Below are 23292 nucleotides of genomic sequence, written 5' to 3'. Positions count from 1 at the left end.
AATGAATTAAAAAAAATCTATGGAGTATTTTGAGCTGAAACTTCACAGACACATTCAAGGGACACCTTAGACTTATAATACATCTTTTTAAAAAAAGTTCTAGGGCACCTTTAAATAAAGTCGCTTCATAGCATTAAGGTTGAACCACTGTAGTCATGTTAACTATTTTAACAATGTCTTTACTACCTTTCTGGACCTCAAAAGGTGCAATAACGTTGATGCCTCTCTGTGGATCAGATACCCTCGGATTTCATCAAAAATATCTTTTTTAGAAATTTAATTTTTGGGTGAACTAAAAATGAAAGCTTAATGAAAATAAAATATCTCCATTCTGGTCCACAAAAGAACAAAAGAAACAACATGAGAGTGTATACAGCAAATGAAGGCAGAATTTTCATTTTTGGACGAACCATAATTTTAAAAAATTGAAAACTGATCACTCTTTTGCCTCTCCGCCCGTTTTCTCTTCCATAGCTGTTCCCTCTAACTTCTTATATCATTGTCCGTCTACCGCTCCTCCCATCTCTCACCCGGCGCTCTCTTTTTTGAAGGTTGTGTATAGTGATGAAGTGATGTGGATGAATGAGTGTGGGATGCTTTGAAATAATCCATCTGACAACCCAGCAGAGCGCAATTCTCTCTTTCCTCTCTTTCATCGTCTTGGTCATCTCTGCAGCTTCAGTGGTGCTCACTTCTGCTTGACTGGCTCAAACACTCAATCTAACCATTCCACAGCATCCACTGTTATCCTCCACGCTAAACAACTAGTCCAGACATACACTCCACTGCTCAATATCACATCAAAACAATCCACTGCACTAAACACTTCACTGCCCAGTCCAGGAGGATTGTGCTTCACAATATCAAAGACATGGTTATAATTTTACGGCATTTTGTCAATAAACTCTGACTCTTCATGTTTAAAGGAATAATTCATCCAGAAATCAACATTAATTATTTATACAGCGTCATGTTTTTTTGTTTTGTTTTCATGTGGAGCACCAAAGATTCACTCGAAATCAAAAATCAAACAGATCAAAAATACAGTACAAAGAGTAATACTATGAAATATTACAATTTTAAATAACTGTTTTTTATTTTAAAATATTTTAACATAATTTATTCCTGTGATGGCAAATATGTCAGCAGCCATTCTGTCACAATTCTGTCAACATGTCATTCAAATGACATGTAAGATTTATCTCTATGCAAACCCATCACCGTTTGCAACGTTCATGTATTTGCTTCAGTTCCTGTATCACATTTACAAATATATAACGATTATCCTCGAACTGCATCAGACACTCCTTGAATTTAATGTCTAGTTTGATCAGAGCAGAATTTCATTAATATATTTAGTTTCAGACACATAAATAGGTAATAATATGCAATCGACTGAGAATCCAGTTGTCAATATTCAATATGCAGACTAATTATCTTCTAGAGCTATTCTGTACTTACAGGAACGAATCAGTGATTTGCTTTCATGAAATAATTTGCATTCACATTAAATTATAGTGATGTGGTTACTGGTTACATTATCCTCAAAAGGTCACATTCATTAAAAGTCATCTTTTGGTATTTTAAACATTTGAATTAAACAGGTCCATCAGGTTTAAACATTCAAGCCACCTTCATAGAATATAAAAGATGGTGTCTAAAGTCTTTCTAAAATGCCAGTTGTTTACTTTAAACAGTCTATACTTTAACAGCAGTTATTTACAGCTTGTTTCCACCACACAATCATTTCCACACCATCAAATAATGGTTCCACAATGATGCCGCACACCACTCTCCGAATCTATTCACAGCGCAGTTCTCAGAAACATCTTGTCACCCTTGAACGCTCACACGTCCAATCGAGTGCACAAGCTATATTCATGGATATGATTGTACTGGACGACACTTCAGCCGGTCTGCTTCCCTGCAGAGTCAATTCCATAGCCCTCGTGGTGTGTACGTGGACCACACATTAAATGAAGCACCGATTGTCTGGCTTAATGTCGAGTGCCTTACGAAAGTATGATGGGTGTGTGATGATGAGCTACCCTGCACAGTCTGTGTGATTGGAAGTTTTTATGTGCTCTGTGAATGTGTTAAAGGGTTAGTTCACCCAAAAATGAAAATCACTCACTCTAAATGACGTTCCAAACCCGTAAGCCTTTCGTTCATCTTCGGAACGCGAGTGAAGATCTTTTTGATGAAATGTGAGAGCTTTCTGTCCCTCCATAGACAGGTATGCGACTGACACTTTGAAGCTTCAAAAAGTTCATAAAGAGATCGTAAAATTAATCCATATGAATTGAGCGGATCAGTCCAAATTTTCGCTTTATATGATGAACAGATTGAATTTAGGCTTTTATTCACATATAAACATTCATCATCTCACACATCAGTCATGGTAAACAGAAGCTCAAGCATGTTCGCTTGACTTGTGAGAACCAATGAGGTTCATTCTCGTGTGTTACGCAGCACGTTTGAGCTTCCGCAAGACATTTGTTCTCGCGCATCAAGCAGGTTCAATTGACCCTTCGCAAAGCCCCGTCCCCCTTAGTTACTGTTGCTTTGTCATACAAGCCGTGGCGCTGTCACGCCACACAGTGAAAAATACATCGCAGAGCAAAGAGGACACTGACTACACGTTGACAGACAAGACAGAGCAAACAAAGTCCCAGCTTTCAAACTGTGTAGTTTTTTTTTTTTTTTAAACCGTTTAATGGCTCTTTAATGTGTCATGACCATGATCGTGACAGATTGCTGTAGCGCCTCAGCTCAAGCGGCTCGTGAACCGATCATACTAGTTCATTTATAGCATCAAATAAACATGAATGAACATGAGAATGAATGTTGTTTCAAATGCGGAAAGATGTCAATATACACAATTTTTCAAGTTTAAGTCCACCGAGGTTAATCTTCTAACTCCTGACTGCTTTGTCGGACAAAATGGCGGATTCGGCATTCTGACTGGTTAGATCGCTTGTCAATCAAACTCCTGGCGAAGGGTCAATTGAGCTTCAGTTTATATTTGTTGATCAGTGTTTATATGTGAATAAAAGCCTAAATTAAATGTGTTCATCATATAAAGCAATCAAGTCTCTTCAGAATATTTGGACTAACCTGCTCAATTCATATGGATTTATGATCATAATGGACTTTTTGAAGTGTCAAAGTGATAGTTGCGTAGAGACAGCGGAGGGACAGAAAGCTCTCACATTTCATCAAAAAGATCTTCATTTGTGTTCCAAAGATGAACTAAAGTCTAACGGGTGTGGAACGGCATGAGGGTGAGTAATTAATGACAGTATTTTCATTTATGGGTGAACTAACACTTTAACCCTCATGCCATTCCAAACTTTTGCGACTTTGAGTGATAGTTCACCTAAAAATAAAAATGTGTTCGTCATTTATTTATCCTCGTGTCCTTCCAAACTTTTGTGACTTTCTTTTTTTTTTTTTTTTTGAGGCCTGTAATGAAAGTGAATGGATACCACAAACTAGCAACCTCTAAAAAGGGCAAAAGAGCACCATTAAAAGGATATTTGACCCAAAAATGAAAATTCTGTCATGATTTATTCACCCTCATATCCTTCCAAATTTTTTTCAACCTTCTTTTTTCCAACCTGCAATGAGAGCGGATGGAGACCATGACCTGCCAAGCTCCAAAAAAGACAAAAAAACACCATTAAAGTGACAGTTCATCATTTACTCACCCTCATGTCATTCCAAGCCTTACAAAAGCAGTTTCACAAAAAACATTTTGAAAAATGTTTGTTTTTTGTCTATACAGTGAAAATCAACAGAAAAAAAGAAATTCATGCAGGTTTAAACAACATGAGGGTGAGTAAATGTTGACACAATATTTATATTCATATTTGTGTGAACTACCCCTTTAAATAGTCGTGTCTTGTATTAGGCAGGTTGAGCTGGAGGGGAAATTCAGTAACACTTGACCTGTTTCACTGAGTCATGGAGAAAAATAGGAGGGAATGTGGGGGAGAAAGAGAGAGACACTGAGACGGAGAGAATGAGGGGTCTGTGGTGGGGCGAAGGCAGATGAAATGTGAAGGGGAAAGCAGAAAGAAAGAACAACAGCTGGGAAGGCCAGCGGGCAGAGAGATGACACTGCTCCCCCCTCCATTTTTTTTTTCTCTCTCTCCTTCTCTCCTCTCTTGTCCTTCATTGCCTAGCCTTTTGGCTCTTGCTCTCTCTCAGATGCCCCTGTCCTCATCTCATTTCTACAGCTGGAAAGGGCAGAGTTAGAGCGCTCTACACACACAAACGTGTGTGCTGTGCTTTCATGAAACAGTGACACGCCAGCAACTCTGTGTGCACCCGCGTGATCGCAAAGCCAAACTGCCGGGATCTAATGTTTGGTTTTGTGATGGCGGGTATTTGCACTCACTGATGTAAAGGTACATGTAGTGTCAGCCTCAGATGGCACACTTACCAATTGCCCACAGCACGTTCAGTGGCCGTCCAGTCAGGTTGCCTGACAATAATATATCTTCCAGGTAGCTGTTATCAATCTGCCAAGAAACAAAACTGTGTTTTAATGTACTGGAAGGTTATTATGAGCCCTTAAGAGAAGAATTTATCAATTTAACTTATTGTATTGGTCAATTTTAAGCAAGATTTTTTTATTGATTATGAAAGAAGTCTCTTAACGTGCCACCTATTATGGCATTTGAAAGGTTCCTTTTTTTTGTTTTGGAAGTCCCCAACAACAGGTTTGAAAGCATGCAAGGTCAAAAAAAAAAAAAAAAACACTTTAATTGTCTTATAATATGCATTTATTTTTACCTTATTTGCTCAATAACTCCCAAACGATTCGCTCAACGATTCATTTTGCCGAACCCCTTGATTGTGTGACGCTAATCTGCGGTGATTGGTCAGATGACTTCTGCTGGTTAACCACGGAGTACAGTATACGCTTGCATCACTTACATTATATTGTAATAATGATGGTGCTCCGCTCTGTTCTAAAAATAAAGACTCAGAGAGGAATTAAGTTGTTTTGTGTTTATGTTAGGGAACCTAGCCCACAGCTCGGTGGTAAACACACAAACAGTCATATGCGTTAGCCCAACGCAGAAACGTATTGATAAAGCAATGCAGTTGTACACCAACGTATAGACCCTTTTCACAGACTGTGATGATGCATTTTAAATCAATATCGTAAATCCTGCAAAGTTTTTTATATTTTCATTTTTTTTTAAATGTATGTACATTTATAACACTATACTTTAGTATTATATTGCCTTTTCATCAAATTACAAAAAACTAGTTAACGCTGCTGTGAGCATATTTCTAATAGGGTATATGTCGAATGTCACATGACCAAACCGGAAAACTCTCATTGCATCCTCTTGTCAGAGAAAGTCGGTGCGTTCCAAACGGGATATATCGCCCTCCGAAGGGCACTTCGGAGTGAAAATAATCATGGCCGCCATGTTGAAGGGTCGTTCCAAACCGAAGTGCTCAAAACTGGCCACTTCAAAGGGCCCTTCGGAATGAAGGATTTCAAAGGGTACAACTGATGGACACTTCGGGCCCCCATGATCCTTTGCACAGGGAAGTTGTTTGACGTCACAGAATGGGTACAGGAGGTTATAGGAGTTCGATTTTAACTATAAATGTATAATATTTTTCTATACTACTGTAATATTTATACAAGTTAGATTTGGTACATTATTATGGTCAAAACGACATTGTACTTCAACAAAAATGCTTTACAGCTCCCTTTATCAGTCCATTCAAATGTAAAATAAAATTAAATAAATAAATAAACTAACGTTAAACAAAGGGCGCAGCTTGCACAATCTACTCCTCCTTGATTGTCTCGTTAAGATGACGCAGAAGTGCGTTCCAAAAGAAGAGTTTTTTTTACCCCTACACCCTTCATCCCTTCGAAGCTCTCACTCCGGAGGGTAAACCCTTTGAAGGGATTAGGGCATAGGGATGAGCCCTTCCGAATGGAACGCAGGGTGAGTTAACAGCAGTATGAACTGATGGCATATCTATGGACTTTCAAGGTAATCAGTAAAACTATCTAGTACACATTGGTGTTTTATTCTATTAAATATCAAAATGTTAGCGTGAAGAAGAAAAATGGAAAAAAAAGCTTTTAAATATCAATCTGGCAACAATTATTAATCATACTTACAGGTTGTGATTCAGAGGAGGAAAGAGCTGGTCCAAATAAACTGGGTACTGACCCATCCTTCAATAACAACCGGCCTGCGAATCCCTCTTTGAATGCATTAAGGTTGAAGAAGCAGTCTTCAGTTTTAAGTTTTCCCTGGCGTCTGTGCGCGCAATTAGTGGGCGGGCAATATGCTAATGTTTCGTTGTGACATCACAACGAAACGGCTTAAGATTCGTTTTAAAATTTAATTAATTCAGAGTCGACTTTTACTTTTGAGAGACAATAACTTAATATATGGTGCACTTTCAGATTTAAAGGTGCTAAAGAGGATCTTTTCGTCGACTGAGAAACCAAAGACTGTTACTGAGTTTTTGAAATGAGCGCATGCGTAAGAATTTCGAGGGAACGCCTCCCAAAACTCGTGCACGAGTATTGGAACACAAGTTTTTACCACTGGCATTCGCTGTGTCGTGTTAGTGGATTCATTATGTCTGTGGAGTGTGGAAAGTTACTGGAGCGCGCAGCCTCTCACAAGGAACGTCATGGCAGTGATTGACAAGCCAGAGGGCCAATCGTTTGGCTGATGTTTTTAAGGCCCACCTATTTTGTGAAATAAAACATTTTTTCTAACATAAACATAAACACACACACATATATATATATATATATATATATATATATATATATATATATATATATATATATATATATATATATATATATATATATATATGGCCTCATTTTTTTGCTGCCAATGGCTGGTGACTTACGAAAATTTACCAACCATGACACAAAAACAGGCAGTTATGACACCAAAATTTTAGATTGTCCTTTGTTGTTTGGTTAACATTAAAAACGCAGAAGCAGTAGCAGGACAATTAGGATACTGTCACTTTAAGACCGAATGCACACACGGATCATGCGTTTTGTGTTTGCATTCACTTAAGACATAACTATGTTTACTAGGATACTCGCTGTGACAGGAGTTTTTTACATAATGTTGAGTGAATTTGTCCACTGAAGTGCAAGAAGGCATGAAAGAGAGCTCAACTTCGTGCACTGTCTGAGAGATGCGCCTTTCAGGTAACGTGCTTCGATGTTGAACTTCCCACACAGCGTGTGAGTAACAAATTCCCTTTCGCATGTTCCAGCGCTTTAACGTTTACATTGGAAAGGCTGAAACTTTCATGATGATGAAGCACTGACCGGTCAACTGTACAGAGCGTAGTTCACGTTTGTTCACGTTCATTTTGACACAACATTGCATTGTTAAAATTCAAAAAATTGTTACTGACCAATTGGCGACTGACAGCGTTTCATTCACTACACACACACACAGACACTAATAATTTAATACTTCTGTTGAATGTAACAAATCTCACAATTAATATCCATTTAATATCCATACGTGATGTTGTGATGCATACATTTACTTAGATAAAAGTTGTACTAAACAAAATTTGGATATAATTTTTTTGTGTGTTATTTTTAATTTATTTAGACAAAAATGCATGGAAATTTGCTAATTTATGGACCATAACATTGAAAATAATTTTTGGCTTATAGGTATGTTAGTGAGAGACAGTTTTTGATGTGTATGACTGGACAGTGCTTGCTCCATCTAACTGTGGTCATGGCCAGAGCCTTTCAGACTAAGATCCCCCAGAATGCCCTGCAGCCCAAACAGAGCAGGGTGCTCTGCGACATGCTGTATTTCAGAAATAACTCCTCATCAGGCTTGGCGGCCGCTCTCTTATTTATTCAGCAGGACTTCTAGAGCTCCAAACAAACACACACACTCACAACGAGCCGAGCTAAATCACACAAACGTCAATCTGGATCAACGGGCCGCCCAGAAAGAGTCATGCACACTCCGTCTCGCAGTTCAGTCTCCTGTCAACTGTTTGCAGACGCACTGGACGCTGGATGATGTCTTGGTTACTGTTGTTCTGATTTTTATAGGGCACATCCAGCCATTGCTTCCGGACCATTTGAGCCGCTAACCCATTTCTTTATGGATATTAAAAGATAAGGCTTGTATGTGCTGTAGGCAGCCTAAAAATCTGACCTTTTCTGTAAAAGCTTGAGCCTCAGGACAGGAAATACTGGATTGTATGGTGCTTTGTAAAAACAGGCTGGGGTGGGTTTTCTTCTGTATGAGGATTGTAGTTTCGGTAGCCAGACATTCCTGCCATTTGTTATGAGAAATTCAACACACTTCTTTCCATTCTCTTCCAGATACAGCACAAAGATAAGATTCATTAACAGACAATGTCTTTGTCTCTGAGATCAGTGAGATCTCTCCCCTGTTGAGTCATCATTTGCCCGCCTTTCAACCATTACGGCCTAGATGGTTATCAGAGCTCACCTGTAGCGCCGCGTTCCTGCCTCTAGCTATTGTTTTTGCAAAAAGTCATATGAGCAGGTGTGGTGAAACCATTACAGCTTTATAAAAGATGGCCTGTTTCCTCATTCCTCTCAAATTATTTTTGTGTTGAGGCACAGACCAGAGTAGCTGTTTGTAGGCCAGTCCGAGAAACATTAGTCATTAGGCTCGTAGCTGCTATGGACCTGACATTTCCAAAAATGACTACTGCCAGCCAGTCTCTGACCTAATGCAGTTTAACCTTAAATAAACATATAGGCTATTTGTCCAACACTGACGTGTCATGTCGACTCAGTGTTGTGAATGCCTTCATGGCCTACATAATCAGCTATGACAACACTGACAGCATTTTCTGACAAGAGCTGGGGGAGAACATACAATGGCGTGTTTGCCAAAACTCATCATAGCATTCAATGTTTTATTCATTGCTGTTATAGTCATAAAAATAGTGAGATATACTCATGTATTTTTACCAAACAAGAAATATTCCATGATCTTGATTATTGAAATGAATGTTTTTGATCTAAAAACTAACAGTTGATACTGTTAAAACAGTCAGTACTGTACAAAAACAGTTTGAAAAATTTAGATATTATTTGATTGTATTCAGTTTGAGTTACTAATTTGTCATTTATATCTGCAATTCCAAACCAGGAGTATGTGTACATTTGTTTTTGGGTTGATTTTGCTTTGTTGAACGTACCTTTGTTGACATAAAATAGTCCCACTTTATATTAGGTGGCCTTAAAGGGTTAGTTCACCCAAAAATTAAAATAATGTCATTTATAACTCACCCTCATGCCGTTCCACACCAATAAGACTTTCGTTAATCTTCGGAACACAAATTAAGATACTTTTGTTGAAATCCGATGGCTCAGTGAGGCCTTCATAGGGAGCAATGACATTTCCTCTCTCAAGATCCATTAATGTACTAAAAACATATTTAAATCAGTTCATGTGAGTACAATGGTTCAATATTAATATTATAAAGCGACGAGAATATTTTTGGTGCACCAAAAAAACAAAATAACGACTTATTTAGTGATGGCCGATTTCAAAACACTGCTTCAGGAAGCTTCGGAGTGTTATGAATCAGCATATCGAATCATGATGGCTGAAATGGCTGTATTGGCCTTTGGATGGTTAAACCAAATGACCTTTTGACACTTCAAAATCTTTAAAATACAATTATATGTAGCAAAATATAATTAAAACCTTTTGGATTCAATAAAAGAGATCTAGTTATACTACCTTACATACTTTGCATGTCATATCTTTGTTTTTTATTATTATTTAGGCTATATATGTGTGTGTGTGTGTGTGTGTGTGTGTGTGTATATATATATATATATATATATATATATATATTTATATGTATATATATATATATATATATATATATATATATACATATACTCTGTATATTATAACTGCTTCTGTAAAGGCTCAAGGATGATAACGATAAAGATATTGTTTTAAAAATCGTTCTAAAATAGCAGAGTCCACATCACAACTATAGCAGCATAGAGGAACAATATCACTGGAATCACTTTAAGCTGATGAATGATAAAAAACAACCAATCAGAATCCACCCGACTTTAAAGAGCTTATACCTTTAAAGCAGCAGACAACAAAACTGCAGCACATGCTTATATAAAAAAAAAAGAACAATACCTTGCATTGGTGTGAAATATCGGTATAGTTATTTTTATAGTTATCGTTCTTGGTGTGAACGTGGCTTAAGTCTTTTTTTCACCCATAATATCAGTTGTTTTTTAAAAAAAGTAAATCATTAATAATAATATATAAATGCTAGAGTATAGCACAAGCTAACGGCAGCACATTTCTTGTGGTCCCGTCCTCATCAATGGTGATGGCTCAGAATGTCCATTGCAGGATTCAAACCTAAACCTCTTGGTTACCAGCCCAGATATTTAACTATGAGCCTGGTGTTGCACACTTTCAAAACAACACTTCTGTGCGCATGCCTCAGTGAACAACACTGGTTTGTCTCCATATATTAGATAAAGGGAGAGATTGAGGGAGGGAAATGAACTCTTCATGAACTGGATGTGCACATTGATTCAGTGTGTGTATGAGTGTCAGTGCATTCATGACAGACTTCACTCATCCTTCATATGCATCTCATCTCTGTTTCTTTACTAAACGCTGCTTATTGATTATTCTTCATCCACTGACACTCTGGAGTCACCCGAGAGACGGTTGCCATGGCACTACACTGACAGATCCACCCTCTGTCTCCATAGCAGCTGACAGAAGGGTACAATGAAGTGTGATGGTCAGATGCACAGCTTCTGTTGGTTGTGAAAACTCTCATATGTGCATACATACAGATAGCCTGCAACGACATGATGGAACTAACAATATTTTGCTGATTTATGAAATGTCAGGGTCTTTATCACATAGCTTTTATTGCTATAGTGGTCTCGTTAAATTTTATGGAGAGCAGATTTTTATGATGGCAGATCAGGTTTTGATTTATGTTTTTAGTTATTGAGGTTGTGGTGGTATTTGTTTCAGAGAGAGAGAGATGGGACACTTAAAATGGGATGGTGTTAAAAACCACTGATGAAATCATGCTTGAATCCATAGTAAATTTGGTCCTTGCAATGAAATCATCAGATGAATCGGATCAAATGATTGCTTAATTAAGTTCATCTAAATTGATGCACAGCATTCAAAGCAAGCTGAGAGCGGGAGATTGCCGAGTTTAACTCTTGCTCGGCTGCCTAGCAGGACTCGTATCATTCAAAAACACATTTAGAAATAGTTTAGCAGGCACAAAAGACAAGACTGATGCATTGTATGTGAAAATAAATAGCAGAAAATTATTATAATCATCCATTTCTTCTGAAGAATTGTACTTGATTGACAGAGCAAGAACAATATGGTACAACAAAACAAGCAGAATACATTCTACACTATATACAATGGGCACAGTGCGTAAAGACTAAAATGGCATGACATGGGACTTTAAATGGCACATTTACATTCAGGTTGCACAAATAGTCTACAGCAGACATGCGTTTGCATGGACCCTAATAATCCGTAAAGTCACATATAACCATGTCAGTCTGAATTAATTGGCCATTCGGATTGTAAGGGGTGGTTTAAACTTTTTCTAATCCATCTGATAGCACATGAAAACACTTAATCGGATTGAAAACCAAAACTACAATGTTCTGCGCATGGGCAATGACATAAAAATCGGGTAATAACGAATGATGCACAGAATGAACTGTTGTTGTTGTTGAAATACAGTGTCAGAAATGACTGTCGTGTCAATCTAAAATTCTTCTTCCACTCATCGTCTGTGAAGTGGAGCAGGACAATGTCTCATCAGTCCTTCGCTTCAGGCTTTCATCCACAGTCGACGCCTTGTTTTGTCCGCGGGAAGGGGTGTTTTTATGGCTTGATGAATAAAAGCAGCACGACACAAAGCTTCATGTGCTTCACGTCTCCTAATTAGGGCCCATAATAGATAAATATTAAGTGTGCTTTTCAAACCAAAGAAAAAAAAGCAATGGTAGAAGGTTGGTTATGCGCCAACTGCTGTCATGCACACCCTGGACGCTCTTACAGGGGCTGTTTACACGACACCATTTTCAACTAAAAATGGAAATCTTTTTATGCATTTTGGTCATTCATTTACACAACAACAGTGTTTTTGGGTGCCTGAAAACGCAAGCTTTTCAAAACGGGTTTCAAACAAGTTTTTTTTTTTTTTTTTTTTTTTTAAACGATACTGTTATTATCTCTGTGCAAACTACAAAAATGCGAATTTGTGAAAACGACGTCATGCGGATGCGTATTTCGTGTTCAGTCTATGGGTGTGTAGTGTTTCTTTACAAAGTGACATGGCATGAATAATACAGTTTTAGTCTTTTCGCAGATCTATGTGAACGTTGTCGCCTGTTCACAAAAAAACTTTTCCGTTTTTAGTACATCGTTGCTGCGAAAAAACGTACCCACAGCCTGCTTTCACTCTGATCACCTCATTACAGTCTCATTTGGATGTGCACTTAAACTCCCATGATCCTTAAACTCTCATGTTCAGTGTCTGCCCTTCATGTAGGCACCAAGAGCTTTCCTTCTGCTCTAATTTCAAGGACTAAGGACTTACCCGTGTGATATTTACCTGTGCTGCAATGATCTATAGGAATAGACTAAGCTTACCTGTTAAGGAACTTACCTGTTTGTTGATCTTTTCTGTTTGAAGAATTTATCCTGCTATCTTTAAAGCAAACTGTGTTCTACGTTTCGTGTGAATGATGATTTAAAGAGAACTGCTATCTTCAAAGCCTTTGTTATTATCTTGATGGACTTTCTAAGTTATAAATTGAATGTTTAATGAACTCTGTTTGTATCTTACCTGGAATTCCCTACCTGCTAATATTGGAGAACTCTGTATATTCGTGCATTGTGCGTATTAAGTGAAAAGATGCATTTTGATTTGGAGCTTATGACATATAAATACACACATCAACCCAATCACTTTATTTAGCATTCATGTAAACACGACGTTTCATCAGTCGGAATGATTTCATTTTAATTTATATGTAACCCCTCAGGTCTTACTCGCCCCTCACTTTGCGGGCCTCGAACCCGGGTCTCCGGCGTGGGAGGTGGGCACGCTAACAAGGAGGCTAAAGATAAAGGGTTTGCTTGGTTTTTTCTGCATGTTGGTTACACCAAGTTATTTTGATTTGGTGAACATAGCTTTTCAAATATTAATAAGAAGCAAAGTTTTGATAAATATATACAACTTAAAAATTCAAAATGAATTTTGATTAAAAAAAATAACATGCTCCTCGTAGAAGTCACTGTATGTATGAACTGCATTTCTAATGATTTTCTGAATAAATTAATAGCTAAAAATAAGCATCAACTCAGTGACCCAAATAATAGTACAAGAAAAAAAAGAAGAGTCATCTACACCCTTTGCATAATATGTGGAAAGAATCGACTGTGGGTCATTGTGGTTCTTCAAACACAGGCAGACACCGGTCTTGGCTTGTGTGTGTAACAGGCTTTCAATAGTCTGCTGTCCTGCTCTGCCTGGTTGCTCTGATTAGTGATGATGACGACAGTCATGTAAGCTGCAAATATAAGCTGCACAGTTTCTCGCTGTCTCACACAGACATTATACAGCAGTGTGTTTACTGGGGCCCGGCCAATAGCTAGATGAGCAATAATTTCAAATAATGAATGAGAGAGAAAGAGCATAACATTAATCAATGCAGTATAGACGTTACCCACAAAAATGACACCCACCCGCCCTGCAGCATCCATGGCAGAAAAGGACAACATGGACGCCTGTAATGATCATTACTGTCCTCCTTTCTCTGTCTCTCTTTTTTCCCCCTCACTTTCTCTCTCCCTGCTCATTGTTATTTTTGTAGCAGATAATGGAGTGGGTGTTGTGGCACAGGACAAAGTCGAAGATTCTCTTGTTAGGTCGCAATAACTCAGGCTACGTCTTCATTAATCCGGTTACATTTGAAAACAGCATTTTCATTTCAAATCGCTCTCCGTCTGCAATCGCGTTTTTAAGCATTTTCCAAAAGTTTCTCGTCCACACGTACATGCCAGAAATCATCTTACTTCGCATGTGTAAAAAGCCATGAAAGCACACAGAGACCAGAGATAAAGTTCTCAAGCTTTTCTTCTGGCACAATAATTTTAGTAGCAATTTAGCAAACAAAACAACTTACCATTTACTAGTGAGTCCAGGTCACCATTCCATTCCGCCATTGCCCTCATGTTTTGCTGCAGGATGTCATCATTGCAGGAATATAATATGAAGATTCTACAAAGTAACATATATCTTTAGCAACACTGTGAAAGTGAATAGCAAGCACTTACTGACATGAACATAGATATTTATCACTACAATGTGTCACATGACTAGACGTGGCATTGTTTCAAATTTATCCACTCGGAGGGTGTCTTCAAAAAGATCAGTTTTCACAGGAAAAAGATGTATCCGGATTAGTTTAGTCGTAGCCTCAGTCACATTTTTTAGGGTGTGTAATTACAGGTTTTGGGCTGTTCATCCACGGATTCTGAAATATAGCACATGGCCTCTGGTTTGAGCTTTTTGTCATACAATGCTGGAATTTTTGTACGATGCTGGTAGAATCTCAGATATTCAGGGATGTGCGGTTGTGGGCTTTGGGATGCTTTGAATATCTGGGTTGTATAGGGGTGTGTTCGCTCCGGTTAAAGTCGTTGTGTTGGGGCGAGTTTGGAATGTGGCTGCGGACTGTGGCGGGAAACACAGCAATTACAACTGTAGCAAGCATGAATGCTCACTAATGAAGCTGAATAACTCCCAGCTAACGAACAGGTAAACAAATACACACACATCAGTGAGCACACACGCTCACGGAGCGATCGGGCCCCTGTGGCTGAATACGGCTATGTAATTGGGGTAATGGCCCGGTAATCAGGAACTGGTTGGTTCAGTCGTGAGGATGTTTAGGCCATGGGCAGGAGCCTTAAACCACGGAGCTCTAATACATCTGCATCTCTAAACAGGAGAGATCGCAGCACTACTGCCCAGCAGCGACTGCTAAATGCTAATACATGGAAATCTTAATGAGTGTGCTTGGATAAATGACTTCCTGTGCGTGTGTGCGAATGTGTGTAATATAGATAGAGGTTAGAAAGGTTAACACACTGTCTGCCCTCGGCAGTAACACATTAACTTTTAGTTGGGAGGAACTAGAAAATCTCAGTGAGAAACTGTAATTCTTTCACTTTTGTTCATTTAATCAAAAACTTTAAGCTTAAACTGCAGGCTCCTGTTGAGTCAAAGTTCACATTGAAAATCTGAGATTCAATTAAAAATGAAGAAAAATAATAAAATAATTAAGACGTGTTTTAGATTCTGCAAAAATTAATTGTTGCATTCTCAAAATAGAGAAGGCTCAAGAAGACACTCAAATGTTGATACAGTATAGGAAGCAAATGAATCAAAAGAAGAATGCGAGACATAATTAAGCTTTAAATAAATACCTGTTGGTATCTTCTCCCAAACTTTTGTTAATAACTCATGTTGAAATGATTGAGAGAAATGAAAGGGAAAGTGTGGTGGTTGCCCTTTCATGCTTGATGAGCTCCATATGTCTGACTGGGTGTTTATGAAAGTATTAGATATCTCAAGTTTAAATATAATCCTGATGACTGAGAGAATACAAGGGAAACAGAAAGTGTGGTGTTTCCTCAACACTTAATTAGCAGCATGCATGTGTCTGTGTGCATTTAGGGGAAATGGATGAAAGTATGCCTATATGTGAGATCACAAGTTTAAAAATAATCTTGATGACTATAAGGACACTGGTGAGAGTCATTTTTAACTCTTGACAGTAATGTGTGTTTACTTAGCTATACTTAAGGGACAGACTTGTCCTTAAAAGTGAGCTAAATGTGACAAAACATCCCCTTGAGGACATCTATGGTCGTCCTCAATTGCCAAAAAAATGATTCATGCACAAAATAATACATGAAGTCCATGTGAAATCAAAGTAGTACCCTAAGATATTTTATGTTTAATATCCTGTTTCACTCGTAAGCATGCCACATTACAGGATGATTTGCAAGTGTATAGACCCTAGTCAGGGTAGACGGTATATTGATTTTTACAGTTAAAATCGAGGCTGCAGGAAGACTTACATTTACCATATGCGTTGTATAAAGGTCCTAGATCACATGAAATTCACAACTTTCAAAATGTTTTATGTAATTTTTGCTTACTGAAAGTCTTTTTCGGAAATATGTTTCATCAGCTGAACAGTTGGCATGTTGAAATTAAATTAAATACTGTGCCAATATGCCTAATATTGCTTTAATACAACAATAAACAATAAGTTAGTATTGAGTAACTTACATTTTAGACAAAACATTGCCGGTTACTTTGTCTGTTTTTGCCCCAAAGAAAATAGTTCCTGAGCAACACACATTGGCGTTCCAGTGTGAAGCTGTGTTTTCGAACTAATCTGAATGAATGATTCAATGACTCAATCGTTAAGAGCAAAGACTATAGAATAACACAAGACGTGTCACTCGTATTGTTTTGAATGGGAGAAAGTGTAACGCGCAATATGGCGGAATAAGTCCCGCCTTCTAAATAAGAGCCAATCGCCGACTGGTAAAGTCATCGCGTCACTTCAGCGGCCGTTAGAATCACCGGTTTCTATAGAAACAGTCAGACGCGCGCCTCCGAAGAGACGCGCATTTAGGTCTGCGCATGCGCATTAGCTTGATCCAGCCTGAAAAATATATTTTTTGTCATGATTCGAGCGTTTAGAAACTAAATTTAAGAGCCGGTTGTTGTTAGATTGCATTGGTGATTTCAAATATGAAATTTAATCGTAAGGATTACAAAGAGATTGCATGATGCCCAGGATGCCCGAGAGGCGTTTCAAAGATGGCCGCCGAGTGAAATGACTTGTCTTAAAGGGACTTTGGTTAAGAGTTACTTGTTACATGCCTGAATGAATGAATGAGTGAATGAGTGTTTTTAAATGAATCCATTAATCCATGTATTCTCTATTTCCACGTGGATTCCTATTGAAATTAATTAGTTTCAATTACTACATTTCATTTGCAAAAATTCACTGAAGAAGCACCATGTAGTCTTTGACCGCACATTGTCAGTCGGTCCAGAACGCAGACAGACTAGTGATTCAAACATTGAAAAGTTGATGTTGGAATGTATATCAGCACTCATCCAATCAAATTTGATGGCCAGAACGAACTTTTGTATAGCCTAATTTTATATAAAAACATATTTAGTTTATTGTACAGTATGTCCTCATGTTAACTAAGTAAACATGTTTGTGTGCTGAACCACAACAGGGTGAATGATTGGACTTATTGTAATTTCTGTCAAAATCAGTCTTTGTCAGAAACACTGACAGAAATACTGAAAAATTGCGCGAGTGACGTCAGGAGCTGTGGGTGTTGAGGGAGCAGTGACCTTGGAGATGGGGATCCGGCCTGCTCCCGTGGCTATGTCTACTGCCTTAATGCGCAGTGGCAGAAACCTCACTGCCTCCCCGGAGAGACGCACACATACTCATGCACACACAGAGACTCAGTGTCGCTGACATCAGTTTAATCCTCAGACAGTTTAAATGCATGGGCTGAGTCTAGGCCTCAGCTGTGATTAGTGCTGGGCAGAGTGTGATGAATGAGACTGCTGAAGATACACACGCACACACTTCTGCCGCATTGTTATCATGAAGAGTGATGGGGTGAGTCAAATTGCACGGCATATATGCGGCATATTACAGTGCTCGCCGCGGCTCAAGTGAAATGAATGGTGACCACTTGTGAACCGCATGTCCGTTGAAAGTCAGAGACAGAGAAGGCATCAGATAACCCGTTGGCAAGATAACCGTGCACATGCCAACCCTCAAATATTTGAGAATCCCCCCAAAAAATCTTTTGAATTTATTGTAGATAAAAAAAAAACTTTTTTCCCCATTGCTTTAACTGAAAATCCTGTCATTATCTAACTCAAAAGGAGTTAGTGGTGCTTAAAAGGAGTTCAAAATCAAAATGTCAAAGCTACACTTTTCCATACAATGAAAAAGCATGCAGAGAAAAAAAACTGTCAAGTTAAATGTGTTAAAACATAGGTAGAACATTTTGTCAGGTTGGGAATATCTTATCATGATGTGCTGCCACCATATAGCATCGTTTCTTTAACAAGACTAGCCCACTAACCCTAACTGTAACCCTAGGTCTAATCATAACCTCACAATTATGCAAGATTGCTTTGTACCAATGTTAGATTTTGCTTAGTCTTATGTAACTTTATTATTTTGAGTTTGATGAACTTAAGCCATTTAAGGCAATCAGTTTCCTCAAACCATTTAAGTAGCTATATAGATGTTAAGATTTATTACCTGAATTCAAACTGAATGAGTGGAATAAACTTAAAATCTTTAAGTTATATTTAATCTAATGATTGAAAAACCAACACTAAAATATATGTGAATTCAACTTAATGTATATGAGATTACAGTTCTCATACTTGTTGGTTTTAAAACTTAATTGAATTAAATCAATCGATTTCCTCAAATGGTTTGAGTTACCGTAACTGATCAGGTTTTACAGTGTAGGGTAGGTCATCTTGAGAGGAAAGTGAAACTCATTTTATCATTTGATGGACTTTGCACTATTATTGAACTGAATCAACACTAAAGATGAATAATGACATTAGGCTTATTATCTTCTCTAAAGCTGCTTTATAGTTGAACTGAGTTCGCTTTATAACTAATGAAATTTGCAACATTTACAATGTTATTGAACTAAATTGAATCAACATTGAACTAAATTTCACTTAATAATGACACATCGTCTTTTCATAGCTGCTTTACAGCTGAAATTGTATTTGGTTCATAATTGTACTTTTTTTTTTTTTTTTACTAATGTGATGCTGCTTTGCAACAATCAGTATTCTATAAAGCTCTATAAATAAATGTGAAGCGTGATTTTCTACTTGCACCCTAAACAAAAACTATACAAGACTATAACATTTTACCACTAAGTTGTTAAAAACCTCCCCCCACCCCCCCTTTGGTCATGTTTTGTCCCGCTTAGGGCACAAGTCATGGTAACCGCTACTCCCTCAAAAAATAGGTGAATGACACCTCTAAAAACACATTCACTCTCATTTGTTCACCTCTGGCAGCTTTTAGGGGATTTACACGAGCTTCACAGTTTGGATTCATCATGTATGCTGGTTTATATGTCAAACTGTGTGTTAGAACGTTTGAGTTTCCAGTGTCAGATGTGTCATCATCTCTCTTTGATCTGTCTGTCTCTTATTGTTATTCACCGGGATGCAATGTCTCATGGGAAATGTTCTCTGATGTCAAATTCCACTCAGTCAGAATGGATGCTGATAATCTAACTCCATTAAGCATGGATCTGGAGGCTTGGCTTGCCTTCTGCACACACACACACACACACACACACACACACATACACTTGGTCTATTTGCTGTTCTACATTGACGGAGCATCATGTCTACAGCCATAATCCCCCTAATTGTGTATGTCTTTTCACATTGACACATCCATAATTCACCTTAAATTGTTTATTCCACAAATTAATGCCATCAACCTGCCACTTCAGACACACCGTGTGAAATAGGATTGTCGTGGCAGAGATGGGTCATGTGACCTGATTGTAATCACCGTAACTGAATTACTGCATACTGTGGTTTATTGAGCCCAAGAGCTTTCAAAATGTTTTTAGTTTCAGTTATTCTGAACTATGAGACGAGGCCACAGGAAAGATAAACAAAACTACAAATGTTTATCTCTAATCTGGTTTTGGCAAACATTGGAGGGAAATGTTGTGTTCAGTGAAACTAAATTAATTTCAAGAGTGCATTGGACGAATGCTTGGAAGCCATGTGTTACTGCACTGTAAAAAAATATTTTCATGATTTGTTAACACAACATTTTTTTTTTTTGTCAAATCAACTTCAATAATTAATGTGGTTCAGATAACATAATATTTTGAGTTTCTGTTGATTAAACCAATCGCCTTCATTGTATTAACTCAAATTTTTAATTTCAATTAACTTAAAATTTTAAGGCAACCATAACTTACTTATTTTACTTAAGTTAAACTAACAATACTTTTTTACAATGTGTTTAAATTAAATTAAAACAATAAATAATAAAAATACTCCATTTAGAAAAATAAATTTTAGAAAAATAAAATAAATAAAATGATTAAATATGATAAATAAAAATCGAATGAATTTGTATTACATAATTTTTCAGTACCATACAAAGTAAATTATGCTTTTGTTGTTGTTGTTTTTTTTTTCATTTGTTTTTCTCCGTTTGTGCTCACTTGAAGAAAAGCTATTCCTTTAACATGACATAGCAAATTTGGTCTACGTGACACTGTTAAGTTAATGCACTGCAATATCTTTGTCCACCATTTATGTGGCAGTAAACAGCCTCACATGGACGTTCTGAGACACTGAGCTGTAGACTTTAGAGTTTATAAACGGAGATGTCACATTGATGATTGATTGAGTTTTTTCCCTGCTTTCTTGCGCCATTGCTCCACACGCACACACACACACTCATATTCTTCCCTCATTCTGCTTCTGTCTGCAGTGACCTTCACTTCCTCTACACCTCGTATTCTCTCTTCGTCTCTTTCTGTGCTTGTGGTATACTGCTAAAGGCTCTTTCTTCAAATGAATCAGCTGTCTCCCTGATTGTGTTCTTAGATTTGAGTGGTGTTTTGCTCATTCTGTTTGTGTGATGGGATAATTCTGTAATTCATGCTCAAGTATGGCTGTTTTTATGAGCTGTGTGTAATGCTGTAGCTGTTTAGTATGCGAGTATGTGGCATAAGGGATAATGTACTGTCAGATGGTCATTATCACAAAATTAACTCCAAGGTGATCAGGATACCGATGTGAATACATACAAAATTCCCAATCGCGTGGATTCCTATTGAAATGACTACATTTCACCTGCAAAAATTTGCTGAGCAATGTTAAATGCTTAAATTAAATGTGACCCCATGTTAAATGTGACCCCACCTTAATAGGACAGAAAGTAGTGCCTGTGTTGTGCCGAATTTCGACTCCCCAGATTATTACCCCTCTCGTTGAAGCCACTACTTGATTGCCTAATCCTATAGAGGGGACTTGGGGGGTTTGGTAATAATCTGGCAGGGGTCAGAATTCTGTTGTGCTGAGTGACCCACCTAATTATGTGACCATAGTAGGCGCTGTAATGACAGTAGGGTTAGGGTTAGGATTGGGATTAGGATTAGGTCAATACAGCGCCTACTACGTCACATAATTTGATATAATCACAAAAGTGATATATTGCCATGGGCAACAGTAAAATATCCAGTTTAGTCGTTGTCGTTATACTAAAATATTTCACGCTCAATTGACCGTTCGCAAAGACCCGCCCCCTTTAGTTACTGTTGCTATGTCCGACAAGCCGTGGCCGTGCCGATCTCTCGCCACACATCATGTTCTCACGCAGTGAAGAATACATTGCGGAGCAAAGAGGACACTGACAACACGTCGACAGACAAGACATAGCAGGTTACATTTGATATGAAATAGTCTCAAATTTTGACATTTTTAAAGAAATTTAAACAATAAATCTGTTTTTTGGCTTTTAGTGTGTCGTGACAGATCGCTGTAGCGCCTCAGTTCAAGCGGCTCGTGAACCGATCATACTAGTTCATTTATAGCATCAAACATAGGCCTACATGAATAAACATAATAAGGAATGTTGTTTCAATCGCGGAAAGACGTCACATTTTTCAAGTTCAGGTCCACCTACATTAATCTGCTAATCCCCTGACTGCTTTGTCCGACAAAATGGCGGATTCGGCGTTATGATTGGTTAGATCGCCTGTCAATCAAACCTCTGACGAAGGGTCAATTGAGCGGTTGACCAACATATTCTTAAGAGTTTTGTGATAAAATGATATGTTACCTTCTCGGGTGTGTTATCTGCTAAGAGATTTCAGATGAACCAAGCGAGAGAAAAGAGGAAAGAGCGCTTTAGGACATGAACGAGAGATTGACAGCGCGAGACGAACGGAGTGAAAGAACGACATGTGATTGACAAGGCAGATATTCAACGAGACGTGACGCGCACACGTTCCTTCATCTAAACTTTTGCCTTTCTTTTAAATAAAAGCACCCCTTCTGTCTTTTAAACCGGCTTGTCTGGCTGGCCAACATTCTCTCTTCCTTTTCATTCCTACCGACATCCCCATGTTGATGACTTGTGGAAAATCGCCAGCGCAGGCTCTTGGCCGTACGCCAGCCGTAAACCTGCCTGTCAGTATAACACCTGTGAGTGCACGCAATGTGAGAGAGCAGATCTATTTTCACAGTAAACGCTGCACTTTTATGGAGGTGACATCAGGGAGTCTGTGTCTAGAATACTTTGTCCTGGAGGAGTTTTTACAACGAGTGTTTTATACAGCTGTAGCGCCATCTAGTGTAACATCAAGTTATTGCACTATGATACATAGGCCTTTATGTATGCTATTTATGAATTTATTTAGCTTAGCACAGTGGTTTCCCAACCCTGGCCTTGGAGTCCAGCACTGCACAGTTTACATTTCGATCACAAGCCTATCTTTAAAGGCCATTTTTTCAAAATGACTTTTTTTCTCATAGGCTACACTGAGCCAGAAATCTCCACTCAGTAGCACTTATACACAAAACTTTTTTTTTACAGAAGACTTTGTTCATATATCATCATATAGCCTATAACGTTTTTTTTGTTTTCTTCTTCTTCTATTTTATGGGTGTTGACATTGATAAAAAGAGATATCAATAATAATCCCCTCTGTAAGACCTTTGACTCAAAGAAGTCAACAAAATGTAACAATTTTAAACCCTTATCCAATGTTCACATTTCTGGAAATGTATTCAAATTAATGCATATTTAATTAGATATTACTTTATTTGCATATTTAAATATAACATTTCAGGAAACTTGAAATACAAATATTTTTTTGCAATTTTAAATGTATAGGAGTATGGTGATATCTATTAGATATCTATTAATTTTTTTACATAAAATATTAAGTGATAATTAATAAAATAATGAATTATTTACAATTTCAATCTTTAATACCATGATTATTATAATTACATTATAGTGTCATTCCAGGAGTAGCACGTAGGCCTAATACTGATGAACAACGTAAT

The 23292-nt window shown here is 37.8% G+C and overlaps 1 protein-coding gene across 1 annotated transcript in view; it reads left to right on the top strand.

The window, feature by feature from the left end:
• The window catches only part of si:ch73-22o12.1 (nectin-2), an 84748-nt gene that overhangs the window by 56212 nt on the left and 5244 nt on the right, over positions 1 to 23292 (top strand). The window lies entirely within an intron of this gene.

Source organism: Megalobrama amblycephala, linkage group LG13 (assembly GCF_018812025.1).
Source record: "Megalobrama amblycephala isolate DHTTF-2021 linkage group LG13, ASM1881202v1, whole genome shotgun sequence".
Classification (NCBI taxonomy): Eukaryota; Metazoa; Chordata; class Actinopteri; order Cypriniformes; family Xenocyprididae; genus Megalobrama; species Megalobrama amblycephala.
This window is presented reverse-complemented; position numbering and strand designations above follow the sequence as displayed.